The 14,803-nt window shown below is 34.1% G+C and overlaps 1 pseudogene; it reads left to right on the top strand.

Annotated features, from left to right (window-relative positions):
* The first annotated feature begins 10,386 nt into the window (after positions 1-10,386).
* On the top strand, positions 10,387-14,357 carry LOC149563988 (secreted RxLR effector protein 161 pseudogene; annotated as a pseudogene).
* The last annotated feature ends 446 nt before the right edge of the window (positions 14,358-14,803 follow it).

Genomic DNA, 14,803 nt, shown 5'->3' with positions numbered 1-14,803 from the left:
GTGATCAAGGATGCCTTGAGTAAGCACCAACAAACCAAAATTCAAGGTGCTAGAATTAAATCTAGGGTTAATTGGCTCTAGCAAGGGGATCGTGGATCTAAATTTTTCTTTAATCTTATTAAACATAAGCAGATTAAAGAGTCTACTAATAAACTTGTTATTAACAATTAGAAAGTTTCTGATCCTGATAGCATTTGGTTGGCCTTTTCTGAGTATTATAGTAAACTTTTCTTATTTGAGGATTCTATGGAGGTTGATGATCTTAGATTCAAATGCAGACCTCTTATTCCTATTAAGCTGGAGTCTAATGATTTTACTGCTCTCTCTAGCCTATATATATTAATGAGATCAAAGATGCTATTAGAGCCCTTAAGGATGATAAGGCTCCCAGGCTTGATGGGCTTCCTATTGAATTTTATAAGGCTAATATTAGTTGGATCAGTAAAGATATGTATGATCTATATAATGAGGCCTTATGTGCTAGTTCCCTCAGTCCTAAGATCAACAGGGGTATTATTAAACTCCTTCCCAAAGAAGGGGATAAATCTCTTATCAAGAATTGGAGACCTATACCCTCCTTAATGTTTCTTATAAAATTTTAGCAAAAGTTTTAGCCATTAGATTGATTCACATTCTCCCTAAATTTGTGAGTAATACTCAAACTAGCTTTATTAAAGGAAGATACATTCTGGAGAATCTGATTACTGCTTGGGAAGCCATGGATTAGGCCAAGTGTTCTCATTAGAACTCTACTCTGCTCCTCTTGGACTCTGAGAAATCTTATGATAGAATTGAGTGGAAATTTATTATTATGATGTTGCAATCTTTTGGTTTTCCACCCTATTTTTGTAATGTTGTTCAAACTTTGCTTCAAAATGCTTGTGCTCAAATTGAAATCAATGGCTCTCTTTCTTATCCTTTACCTCTCGGTCATTCCATCAAGCAAGGATGTCCCTTGGCTCTTGCTCTATTTGTCATTGTTGTTGAAGTTTTATACTATATTTCTAGAGATAACACCCTTTCCCTGGAAGTTAGAGGTTTATACCTTCCTAATAATGATGAGCTTATTAATAGCCACTTTTCTTATGATACCGCGCTATTTTTGAACTTATTGATAACATTCTTAAGCATCTTCAAATCAAGTTGGATCTGTTTTGTACTATATCTAGTGCTCATATCTCTCAAACCAAGTCTATTTGCCTGGGTTGGGATGATCAACCCCATGATTGGTTCTCTCAATACAAGTATCAATGGGGAGGTCCTAATAAAGTTGTCAAGTATCTTGGTATACCCTACTCCATTAATCCTTCTCTTAAGGACATGTGGCCCTAGATTAAGGCTAAGATTGTGAACAAGCTTAATAAATTGCACAATAGATCTTTATCTCTCGTTGGGAGAATTCAAGTTTGTCAAAAGTTATTGTCTTCTTATAGTATTTATTACTCCTTTGCTTGGATGTTCAATAATTACCAAATTTTTAAAATTCAAAAGGCTATCGGGATATTTCTCTAGTCTGATGGCAAGGGTAAAAGAAAATTTCATGCAGTTAAATGGGACTGGTGTCATGCTGATAAGACCCTGGGAGGGCTAGGATTAATTGATCTAAGGTTACAAGGTATAGCTCTTTCTGCCAAGTGGATCTTTAAATCTATGGAGGGTGATAGTCCATGGAAAGTTCTTGTTAGACACAACATTGAGAGAGGTTTTCCCAAGTAGGCTAGATCTTGGAAGAGTCTCCCTTTGTGTGACCTTATTGTTGGTAATTTCTCGATTGTTGTCCAAGGGTCACCCATCTTCAAATCCATTTGGTGCGCTTGGGATCATGTTCAAAAATTGATCACCAATAAGGATTTTTATAATGATAGTCAACTCCATGGTGAGAGATCCATCTGGTGGAATTTGAGCCTAAATAACAAACCCCTAGCCCTCTACCAGGGGTGTTTTGCCAAGTCCTAGGCCAAATCTTGTATTACTCAATTTGTTGATATCTTTGAACATGATATTCTTATCCCTTGGGAAGATCTCAAGAATAAGTTTAATTTACCTTAGTCTTAGAAGAAGACTTATAATTTAATTTTGCAAGCTACTAAAGATCTTCCTTCTCTTTGCCATTTGGACTCTTATAGATACATTAAATGCAAGTGGCCAGATGGAACTATCTTAGACAAGCTTAAAGATAAGAATATTGATAAGATTATTGCACACAGTGAAGATATTATTGCTCATGTTAACAATTTTTGGTATTTTTCTTTTGATATTAAAGCTTGGAATAAGTTGCTGAATTCTATTTGAAAACTTCCTATTGAGCCAAAAATTCAATGTTTTAAATGGTTGTTGTTAATTGATAAACTTTCTATTAGAAGAGATAGTTGTAGGTTTCCTGATACAGGTAGACATATCTTGTTTGATTGCCTTTTTGCTAAAGAAATATGGAAATTGTTTGGTATTTACTATCCCATTAATGTGAATATCATTGAAATTGTTACTGGTCACATTAATGGGCTTAGTAAGGATGCTAATTTTTTCTAGAACATGCTATCCTCTAACATTCTTTGGCAGATTTGGAAATGTAGGAATGAGAAAAAGTACCAAGGTAAGCCAAGGGTTCTTATTGAGTTTTTTCGAAAACTCACATATTTTAAAATCTTCTTGCAAGTACAAACTACCATGATAATTGAAAAGGACAAATTAAGAAGGTTTCTTAAAGATGGGTAGGCTACTTTCTTCTTTCACAAACTTAAGTATGGCTATCAGTGGCAAAGAACTATGGATAATTTGTGGATGTTTGAGCACACATGTTGGAAGCTGAACCAAGCAATTAAGAGGAACCATAACGCCAGGAAGGAGGAAATCTTTATGCTATACTAGATTTAGGAGTAGAAGAGTATTGTATGGATGGAAGGCCCACTCGATTGGACCGCTTGGGTGGATTCTTACTGTGATATTTTTCACTAGCTCTGTGTTGTTCGGTTCAAGTTGTATATGATGTATCCTAGTTGTTTCATTGTTACTTTGGTTCCAGTTTGAGGCTATGCCTCTTATGTGATCCTCGGTGAACTGTGTTTTTATTTTTTGATCTCTCTATGGCTAATAGAAAAAAGAGATCAATAATTTATTATTATTTTTATTAACTAATATTTTGATTTATTATACCATGTCTCTCATCAAAAATCTCCATAATAACATCAAACATAAGCACTCTATGGGGATCTCAAGTCATTGAGATTACTTTATCAAGGCAATCTTCATATTTTTCAAGGATGTGAGCTAAAAGTCACTTTGGAAAAACAACAATTTGCATGAAAATGTAGTGTATTTCACCATTCTTGTTGCACTAAAAGTCAAGGATACCTAGGACGCTCTCTTAGGGATTACCATTAAGAGAAATATCATCAAGTCTTTCAAGAAAAAACTTGGGCAATTAAGTGCTATGACCACTTAGCTCTCTTATCATAGCAATAATGTAAGTGATGAGTGCTTCCAATTAAAAATTTCCAATTAGAATTGTGAATTTTAGGTCAAGATAAAGGTTGTCACAAATTTTATAGATAGAAATCACAAGAACATAATATGTTATTGAGATAATTAAACAATATGTGCAAACTTAACTAGATAAGGTAAGTTTGAATGGAGGGTACATAAAATGGTGTGCTTAAATAAGAGACAAGTACAAGTATTATATGTTCCTACATAAAACTTTAAGAAAATGTGTGTAAGTGAAAACTTTTTCAAACACATCTTTTAAGTGGGATTTAAGAAGAAATATATAATATACAATGTGATAATGCTAATAGATCTTCACAATAAGCTATCTAGATACTTATGTACAACTAACCATGCAACTAATCTCTTAGAAGTAGGAAAAAAGAGAGAAAGCCTCCTTTCCTAAAAAGAGATTAGGAAAAATAAAAAATTAACTCCTCTCCAAAAAAATAACATATAGGATGCATAGAAGCATCAACACCTTTGTTAACCCCAGTGAGCTTCACTTCTGCAACAACAGAATCCAGTGAGCTTGAGTTTATATGATCCTTTCTGATTTCCCTGACATGAACCCTTTAACGGCAGTTCAGTATTATATTCAGCTTGAGCAACTGCACTGACTACAGGCTGAGTTTCCCCATGATCTTCCGCTATCCGACTTCTCCTTGGAGACGGCCTATGATGTTGTCGCACTTCCTATCGATCTCGTTGATTTTCTCGCCATAATCAGGACCATGAGAAGGTATAATTGGATCAACATGTCCGGTTTAATTTCAGCGAGTTTGTTGGCTATCTCCTGAGCCGTCGGGATTTCAAGGCGGATCTGAGATGTGATCTGTTCAGCTGTCAGGATTCGGATATTACTTGCGATGGCTGCAGGATCAAGCTTTGGAATGTGATCAGTGATTTTCTTTGCAAGACTGGATATATCAATAGCTGGTGCTCCAGGCAAGACGTTAATGTGATTAGCAACTTCAGTTGCAATTCTGTTGTAATCGATCTTAGATTCGAGGATATGAATCTGATTGGCAATTTCTTGCGCAGATGGGATCTGAATATGGGATGCGATTTCAGCTGCTTTGGATACCTTGCATGGTGGGATGACGGTTTTATCAGCAATGTCTTTGGCTAACCCAGAAACAGGAATCAACTTTGTTATGCGATTCACAAGATTGGACTTTGTGAACTCGTTTGTCTCGATGCACTTCTTTGTTTTTCCATTATTTAATCTGGTGTTAATAGTAGTTCTATTGAGCTTGGCCTGCGGGATGCGGACACGATAATTTTCATCAATAGCTACTTTGTAGAATCTTTCGTCGCCGTTCCAGTAACCTCCCTCACCATCAACTATCGGATTCATCTCACCTCAAAGACTAAAAGTGACTGTACGAAAATAAGAATCTGATCTATTCTATTTTGTTGGGCACTGGACAGTTGATTCATTTGACAAGACTAATAATAATCTCTGGCTTTCCAAGGCCAATATACACAGAGATGCCATTTTTTTTCTCAAAATATTAATTCCCAGGTACTGGCATGTTACTTATAATGAGATTTGGGTGTTTTCTCATAACACTAGTTAAATGGCTAAACAAGTTTTAGACTCTCCTTAAAAAGTATTTATAAGAGAGGACGTATTCAATGGACTTACGGGTTTCAAGCGCTGAATACTGCTGCTGCTTCTTCTATGTATTAGGTGCAGTACAATCCACTCACGGAAAAGAGCAAACCAACAGACCTCCGTCGTCTCCTGTGCGATGCAAGTTCTAAGACCAATTAATCCATTTATAAGCACATTATGCTATCCAAAAAGTAATCCAGCAGCTTGCAGATTCTTGACAATGCATATTAAAAATTAATGAAATCAACTATCCATTAGTATAAGCTATAGCTATAATAGATGTACTTTGTAGTTGCCTCTTTCGTTCTAGTATCTCCAAACTCAGTTTTAATTTTCTTATAAAATTGTTCTCTCGGACATCAATAGTAATAAGACAGTCATTTGATTAATACTTATCAAGCAATCTATAGAAAGCATTTAACAACTTGTTGTGCTCATAAAATTATATTGAGTTGCATGTTCTCTTACAAAGAAGCTTATCTTCCAAATTGCCATAGAATAATATGACATTAACACATTAAGTATATTAAATCACTTTCTTAGTATACTATATGAACCATCCAATGCCCAAAGGAAGGATACGTCTTCAAATCTCCCGTTAAGTGATTTATTTTGTACCTATCCTTCCTTTTTATTGAACTAGCCAATACCAATTACACCTTATTGTTCATCCCAATCTTTGATTTCTTCACCCCTAATAATAGAGAATTGTTTGGTGAATATCTTACAAATATTGATTTGACATCCATCTGATACATTTTGAACTTCTTACTTGCTGCATAAGCCAAAAACATTCTTACGACTTCCATTCTGGCTATAGGGGCATATGTTTCTTCATAATCTATTCCCTCCTACTGTAAATAACCTTTGCATACCAGTCTAGCTTTGTTTCTCACAACTTCACCTTGTCCATTCATCTTGTTTCTGAATACCCATTCAAATCCTATAAAGTCTACCAATATAACTGAGAGGGTGGGGGGTGAATTAGTTATCCAACTATTATAGTAATTATTAACCTTATTAATCCTTATCAATATGAGAAATATAATCAACAACCATAACAAGGATTCATACACAATAACACTAGATATATTATCTAGGGAAATCCTTGATCAGAGGGAAAACCTTAGTGGAGATGATGCCCATAAGATAACGTACTAATATATAGACATTCCTTGTTAGAGGATGGACCAAGTCAAGCATCAATACAAATATTCAGTACATACAAGTCCCTGTTAGAACACTTTGAATCCCTATTAGGAGTTGTAGAAGGTAGATGAACCCAATGTCTAAATAGCTTTAGGGCCAAGACCAATGAACCCTCTATCCAAATGATCTCTATATTATAACTTGTAGAGTAATTGAAATGGACTATACTTTTCCTTCCTCTTCCTCTATCTTGTCAACTAGAATTTTTCTCCTTTTGATCTCGATTAAAGATCAGCAACTTCGTGTCCAATAATCTCTTGGATTGCTTACTCACACTTACCAAACACTCTTCTCTTGTTTGCACACTTCACACTTATTCTTGACATACAATTCACTCTACTCAATCAAGGAAAATTCCTTCCTTTATACCATGTCCCCAAAACAATTCATTGAGTCATCCTTGAGGCTTTCCCAATTAATTATCATAGGACAACAATAAGATAATTAGTTATTTCACAATCAAAACAACACTTTCGCCTCATAGTCTTTACAAATTCTCACACATGCGATTCTAGACCTTGCACACTCACTGATGTCACCATCAAATTATCCTTTGGCATTGTATAACTTATCATATGTTGATTCTATCTTTGCTAGGAGATACAATCAAATCATTAGAGACTTCTTATTAAGTACTTTGTCATTGTAATGCTCTTTATAAATCAAATATATCTTCTGCACATCTTCGACTTACTTCACATTCAGATAACCTTGCCATTACAATATAGTGTAGGATATTTCATTAACCGCACTTCACCTAAACATCAAACCTCTATTAGTACTATCTCAATCTTTTTCTACTACTCTGTGAGTCTTTACAGAAACCATACTATGTTTTCATCAATGGCAAACACAATCATGAACACATGTCAATCATCCTACATGCTCTCCAATTCTTGGGATACTCCCCCAAAGGAATATCATCTACATTCATACTAACAGTATGTGTGATGATGAGGATGATAATGTGATATGTGCACTAAATGTGGATTGAGATAACAACTATCACCACCTAGAGTGCAATTCTTTTACATATGCTTAATTAAGGTGCAAACTCCTAGTTGTCTCAATCAAAAACTACTATACAATGTATTATCCTAAGTATGCTTAAGTAAACTCGTAATTAGTGAATATTTAATTACACCAACACAAACCCAATTTTAATCATGCTACATGCTCTCCAATGCTTAGTATACTCCCCCAAAGGAATATCATCAGCATTCATGCTAATAGTATGTGCGATGATGGGGATGATAATGTGATATATGCACTAAATGTGGATTGAGATAACAACTATCACCACCTAGAGTGTAAATATTTTACATGTGCTTAATTAAGGTACAAACTCCTAGTTGTCTCAATCACAAACTACTATACAATGTATTATCCTAAGTATGCTTAAGTGAACTTGTAATTAGTGAATATTTAATTACACCAACATAAACCCAATTTTAATCTTATTATAAAATTGCTCTCCTTGTCATCAATATTAATAGGATAAAACACTTGATTAATACATCTCTTGCTATTTATAGCAATCCCTTGATATCTTGAAGTGGTCATATAAAAAATTGGTTTGTGTTTTCTCTTACAAAGAAACTTACGTTCCAAAGTACCATAGAATAATATGAAATTAACTCATTGAACCTAATGGATGACTTCTTCATAATACTTTCTCACTATATTGCATGAACCATCCAATATTAGAAAGAATGAAAAGTCTTCCATAAATTTCCTTTGAACAAAATTCTAACAAGGGCATTTTAGATATTCTTTGCAAGTAATAATAATATTATTGAAAACTATATTAATAGTTCTTCATAAGTATCTACTTAGTACCTACAAACTCCATATATTTTTCACACCTTCCTATACTTGATTTCTATAGGCATAATTTTCAGCACATTTGTATCTCTTCGAAGAAAAATAAAATATCCATCTATGGTGTAGCATTTGAAAGGCTCTCGTATATTGTAGAACCCTTACAACAATTAGAAATCATACATATAGTGGTATGCATCTTTGGGGATCTAATATTATTTTTAGTTTTAACAATAAATGAGTCACTAAGATTACTTTATCAAGGCAATCTTCATATTTTTCAAGGATGTGAGCTAAAAGTCACTTTGGAAAAACAGCAATTTGTATGAAAATGTAGTGTATTTCACCATGCTTGTTGCACTAAAAGTCAAGGATATCTAGGATGCTCTCTTAAGGATTACCATTAAGAGAAATATCATCAAGTCTTTCAAGAACAAACTTGGGCAATTAAGTGCTATGACCACTTAGCTCTCTTAACATTGCAATAATGTAAGTGATGAGTGCTTCCAATTAAAAAATTTCTATTAGAATTGTGAATTTTAGGTCAAAATAAAGGTTGTCACAACTTTTATAGATAGAACTCACAAGAACATAATATGTTATTGAGACAATTAAACAATATGTGCAAATTTAACTAGATAAGGCAAGGTTAAATGGAGGGTACATAAAATGGTGTGCTTAAATAAGAGACAAGTACAAGTATTATATGTTCCTACATAAAACTTTAAGAAAATGTGTGTAAGTGAAAACTTTTTCAAACACATCTTTTAAGTGGAATTTAAAAAGAAATATATAATATATACAATGTGATAATGTGAATAGGTCTTCACAATAAGCTATCTAGATACTTATGTACAACTAACCATGCAACTAATCTCTTAAAAGTAGGAAAAAAAAAAAGAGAAAGCCTCCTTTCCTAAAAAGAGATAATACTATTAAACAAATTAACTCTATAAAAAAATATAAAAAGAATACATATATGATGCATAGAAGCGTCAACACCTTTGTTACCCCCAATGAGCTCAACTTCTGCAACAACAAAATCTAGTGAGTTTGAGTTTACATGATCCTTTCTGATTTCCCTGGCATGAACCCTTTACAGGCTGAATTTCCCCATGATCTTCCGCTATCCGACTTCTCCTTGGAGACGGCCTATGATGTTGTCGCACTTCCTATCAATCTCGTTGATTTTCTCGCCATAATCAGGACCATGAGAAGGTATAATTGGATCAACATGTCCGGTTTAATTTCAGCGAGTTTGTTGGCTATCTCCTGAGCCGTCGGGATTTCAAGGCGGATCTGAGATGTGATCTGTTCAGCTGTCAGGATTCGGATATTACTTGCGATGGCTGCAGGATCAAGCTTTGGAATGTGATCAGTGATTTTCTTTGCAAGACTGGATATATCAATAGCTGGTGCTCCAGGCAAGACGTTAATGTGATTGTTAAAAATAATGTTTATTATAGTAGCTGGGCATTTAATGCACAGTCCAGAACTTTCTACTTGCTTCTTGGAGCCTCTCTCTTTGTGCAAAATTTGAATTTAAAATTATGTAGAAATCTCTAGAGTGCTTCCTTTCTTGAAGCTTCTCAAGAACCCTCTAGAAATATGTATGAGCTCTATAAATAGAGCATTCCTCTCAGCTGTAATAACATGAAGAAACTTTATAGCTCTTTGATATGTTTGAGTTTTGCTGCTCTGTTTTAAGCTCTGTCTTTTTTATTCTTTGTGCTGCTATTTTTTAATTCATCATGGTATCAGAGCATTTTCAGTTCTTTGGGCTGTGAATATATGATGCTTTTTGGAATGAATATATGTGTTTTTCTTGTGTGAATCTTTACATTTGCAGGCTGTAACTAAGGAGTGAACAACAGTTTGGTTTGGGACAAAAAACTATATCAAAGGAAGGATATTGCAGCAAAAGAAAAGTTTTTTTTCTTCAACAAATTGGTGAGACTTTTTCAATTTCAAGCTTGGGTGTTCAAGTTCTTAAATATCTTTCATTCTCATCCAAAAAAAAAAAAAAAAAAGGGAGAGAATTTAACAATGGAATCACTTGGTGTGACTTTGCCTACAGTTAAATTAAATGGAAAAAATTATTATGATTGGGTATCTCATGTTGAAATCACTCTAACCCTTCAAAATTGTTATGATATTGTGACTGGTAGTGAACAAAGGCCTACGAATCCAGGAAATGATCAAGATAATTGGGATAAAAGGGACAAGAGGGCAGCAGCACTAATCAAGCTTACACTTTCAGAAGAAGTTTTTCCAGAAGTTCGTAATGAGAGAAGTGGAGTCAAAGTTTGGGAGATTTTGAAAGATTTATATCAAAATTCAGGTGATGTATGGATCTTATCTCTCACAACTGAATTATACAATTTGAAATTATCAAGCTCACAAGAGATAGTCCCACATTTAAGTAAGTTAAAGGAAAAGAAAAATGAGCTTGCTTCTCTTGGAAAAGATATAGATGATAAAGATTTTGTGCAAATTATATTACAAAGTCTTCCAGGATCTTATCAATCATTTATAAGGGGTTTAGATACTGCAGATAAATTAAAAAGTATTAAATCAGAAGAATTGTGTGCTAAGTTGGTTCAAGAAGAGAAAAGACAAGTTAAAGAAAAAGAATCATTTGATGGAGAATCTCAAGCATTTGTAATGAAAGGAAAACAATATTATAAGAAGTCACAAGAAAATGAATCTAAAGAAAGAAATTGGAAGAATGAAAATAAGAGTATTTCATATATAGATCATAATAGAAGTAAATGGAAATGTCATTATTGTGGTAAAACGGGTCATAAGGCAAATGAATGTTTCAAGAAGAAAAGAGATGTAGAAAAGAAAGTAAATAATTATCCAAAATTAGGAGATTCTAAAAGAAATGCATTTTGTGTTGCACTTAAAGAAAATAATACTTTCAAAGAAGATTGGGTTATTGATTCTGGTGCTACACAACACATGTCTCATAATGAGAATCAATTTGAATCAATAAGTGAAAATAATATAGAGAAAATATATTTGGGGGATAATAGTGCTTTAGAAGTTAAAGGGACTGGTAATGTCAAAATTGATAATGGTTTGTTCAAAAATGTGAAATTAGTCCCTGAATTAAAAACAAATCTGCTTTCAGTATCTCAAATTGCAAGTCAAGGACATAAAATAGAATTCTACAATGATAAGTGCTTAATCAAGGATGTCAATGATAATTATAGAGTCATTGCAATTGGTAAAATGGAGAATGGATTATATAAATTTCAAGAATTTACTTCTAAATGTGGAGATAAACATATGTGTGCTATTGCTCAATATGATGATATGAGCAGGTTATGGCATGAGCGTTTGGGGCACATCAATTTTCAAAGTCTCAAGCTTATGGAGAAATTACAAATGGTGCATGGGCTGCCAAAGATATCATTAAGCCCTAAGGTGTGTGAAGGATGTGCAATGGGAAAACAACATGTGGAAAGTTTCCCTCAAGGTAAATCATGGAGAGCAAAAACTCCTCTACATTTAGTCCATAGTGATGTAATGGGTCCTTTCAAAACATCATCAATTGGAGGATCAAGGTATGCCCTCACTTTTATAGATGATTATAGTAGAAGAATTTGGGTGTATTTTCTACAAAAGAAAGATGAAGTGTTTCAAAAGTTTAAAGAGTTTAAAGCTTTGACTGAAAAACAAAGTGAAAAGTACTTAAAGATACTAAGAACTGATAGAGGGACTGAATACATGAATAAAGCTCTTTTAGATTTTTGTAAAGAACATGGCATTAAAAAGGAATCAACTGTCTCTTATTCACCCCAACAAAATGGTGTTGCTGAAAGGAAAAATATAACTATAATAGAAATGGCTAGGTGCATGCTTCATTCTAGAAATCTAGAAGCTAAATTTTGGGCTGAAGCAGTTCATACTGCTGTATATATCTTGAATAGAACACCTACTAAGGCAATTTTGAACATAACACCAGAAGAGGCATGGAGTGGAAGAAAGCCTACAGTATCTCATTTTAGAATTTTTGGTTGTAAAGCATATGCTCACATTCCTGATGAAAGGAGGAGTAAACTTGAAAGGAAAAGCGAGAAGTGCACAATGGTTGGATATAGTGAGGAATCGAAAGGATATAGGTTATACAATCCTAGAACTAATGAAATCTATATTAAAAGAAATGTATGGTTTGATGAAGATGTTAAGAATGATAATTCTCCAACATTATCTTTCTTTCCAATTTTGATTGATGAAGAAAATTCTACTTCTACCAATAGTCAAAGTCAAGGTGTGCAAACCACTACATGGGATGAGACTCAAGAAAGTGATAATGAAAATCCAAAGAAATTTAGAAGCATCAAAGAAATTTATCAAGAAGGTCCTAGATATATATTTGCTAACTATGCTCTTATGACTAAGGTGATGCAGGTTGACACTCCAAACACATATGAAGAAGCAAAAGGAAAAGAAGAATGGGAAGCAGCTATGCAAGAAGAATACAATTCTTTGATGAAGAATGGAACATGGGAACTAACAACACTTCCAGAAGGCAAAAATGTGGTTGGTTGCAAGTGGACCTATAGAACCAAATTCACATCAGATGGAGCTATTGAAAAATACAAAGCAAGGTTAGTGGCTAAAGGTTTCTCACAAGAAGAAGGTATAGACTATACTGAAACCTTTGCTCCAGTAGCTAAGATGACTTCCATTCGTACAATAGTTGCTTTAGCTGCAAAGTTTGGTTGGAAAATTTTTCAAATGGATGTAAAAAGTGCATTTTTGCATGGTGACTTAAAAGAAGAAATTTATATGCAACAACCACCAGGATTTATTAAGTATGGAGAAGAGAATTTGGTGTGTAGATTAAGAAAATCACTCTATGGTCTCAAACAAGCACCAAGGGAATGGTACTCAAAAATTAATAAGTACTTCCTAGAAGTTGGATTTAAAAGAAGTAATGCTGATCCAGATGTGTATGTAAAATATTGTGATAATAAGGTTGTTATCATTGTATTGTATGTGGATGACTTGATTATTACAGGAAATCACGCACATGATATTGAGATAACTAAAAATCAACTCAAACAAGCTTTCGAAATAACTGATTTAGGACTAATGCACTATTTTTTGGGTATGCAAGTATGGCAAGAAGAAGGAAGAATCATGCTCTCTCAAACTAAATATGCTCTTGATGTACTTAAAAAATTCAATATGAGTGATTGTAAACCATGTAATACACCATGTGAAATAGGAGTAAAGTTAGGTGCTAACTCTACTCAAAAGAAAGTGGATGGAAAATTATATAGGCAGCTTGTTGGAAATCTTTTGTATCTTACTATAACTAGACCAGATATTGCATATGCAGTTGGTATTGTATCGAGATACATGGCAGATCCACACATTGAACACTGGAAAGCGGCTAAAAGAATATTAAGATATATTAAGGGTACTTACCAGCTTGGCATTGAATACAAATATGGAGGAGAACCTACTTTAGTTGGATATACAGATTCTGATTATGCAGGTGACATTGATGATAGAAAGTCAACTTCAGGATATATCTTCCATCTTGGATCGGGACCGATTTCGTGGAGTAGCAAGAAGCAATCAACAGTGTCACTCTCATCTACAGAAGCTGAATATATTGGTTTATCAAAGGCGTCTCAAGAAGCATTATGGCTTAGGAGGTTACTTGAAGAATTGCATCATCCACAAGACTCTCCAACAACAATATTTTGTGATAATCAAAGTACTATCAAGCTAGCAAAAAATCCGGTATATCATGCAAGGTCCAAGCATATAGAAGTGCATCATCATTTTGTTCGAGATCTAATTGAAAGACAAGAGGTGGAGCTTCAATTTTGCGGAACAGAAGATCAACTTGCTGATATATTTACAAAAGCATTGTCTATCGTAAAATCTACAAAATTTAGAGATCTATTGCAGCTCAAAGATGTTCCTACTCTCTCCAAATAAACATTATGGGGGGGTGTTAAAAATAATGTTTATTATAGTAGCTGGGCATTTAATGCACAGTCCAGAACTTTCTACTTGCTTCTTGGAGCCTCTCTCTTTGTGCAAAATTTGAATTTAAAATTATGTAGAAATCTCTAGAGTGCTTCCTTTCTTGAAGCTTCTCAAGAACCCTCTAGAAATATGTATGAGCTCTATAAATAGAGCATTCCTCTCAGCTGTAATAACATGAAGAAACTTTATAGCTCTTTGATATGTTTGAGTTTTGCTGCTCTGTTTTAAGCTCTGTCTTTTTTATTCTTTGTGCTGCTATTTTTTAATTCATCAGTGATTAGCAACTTCAGTTGCAATTCTGTTGTAATCGATCTTAGATTCGAGGATATGAATCTGATTGGCAATTTCTTGCGCAGATGGGATCTGAATATGGGATGCAATTTCAGCTACTTTGGGTACCTTGAATGGTGGAATGACGATTTTATCAGCAATGTCTTTGGCTAATCCAGAAACAGGAATCAACTTTGTTATGCGATTCACAAGATCGGATTTTGTGAACTCGTTCAGGGAGAGTTCACTGATTTCTTCTATTATCTCTCTGGCAGATGGTACTTTGATCCTGGTTGCAATATCTTCGGTCATTGGAGCTTGAACGTTTGCACTGACTATGACACCAATCTGACTCGAGATCTGGTCAATGTATTTTCAGGA

This window comes from Cupressus sempervirens, chromosome 4, assembly GCF_028749045.1.
Source record: "Cupressus sempervirens isolate cs-2001-9-10 chromosome 4, ASM2874904v1, whole genome shotgun sequence".
Taxonomy (NCBI): domain Eukaryota; kingdom Viridiplantae; phylum Streptophyta; class Pinopsida; order Cupressales; family Cupressaceae; genus Cupressus; species Cupressus sempervirens.
This window is presented reverse-complemented; position numbering and strand designations above follow the sequence as displayed.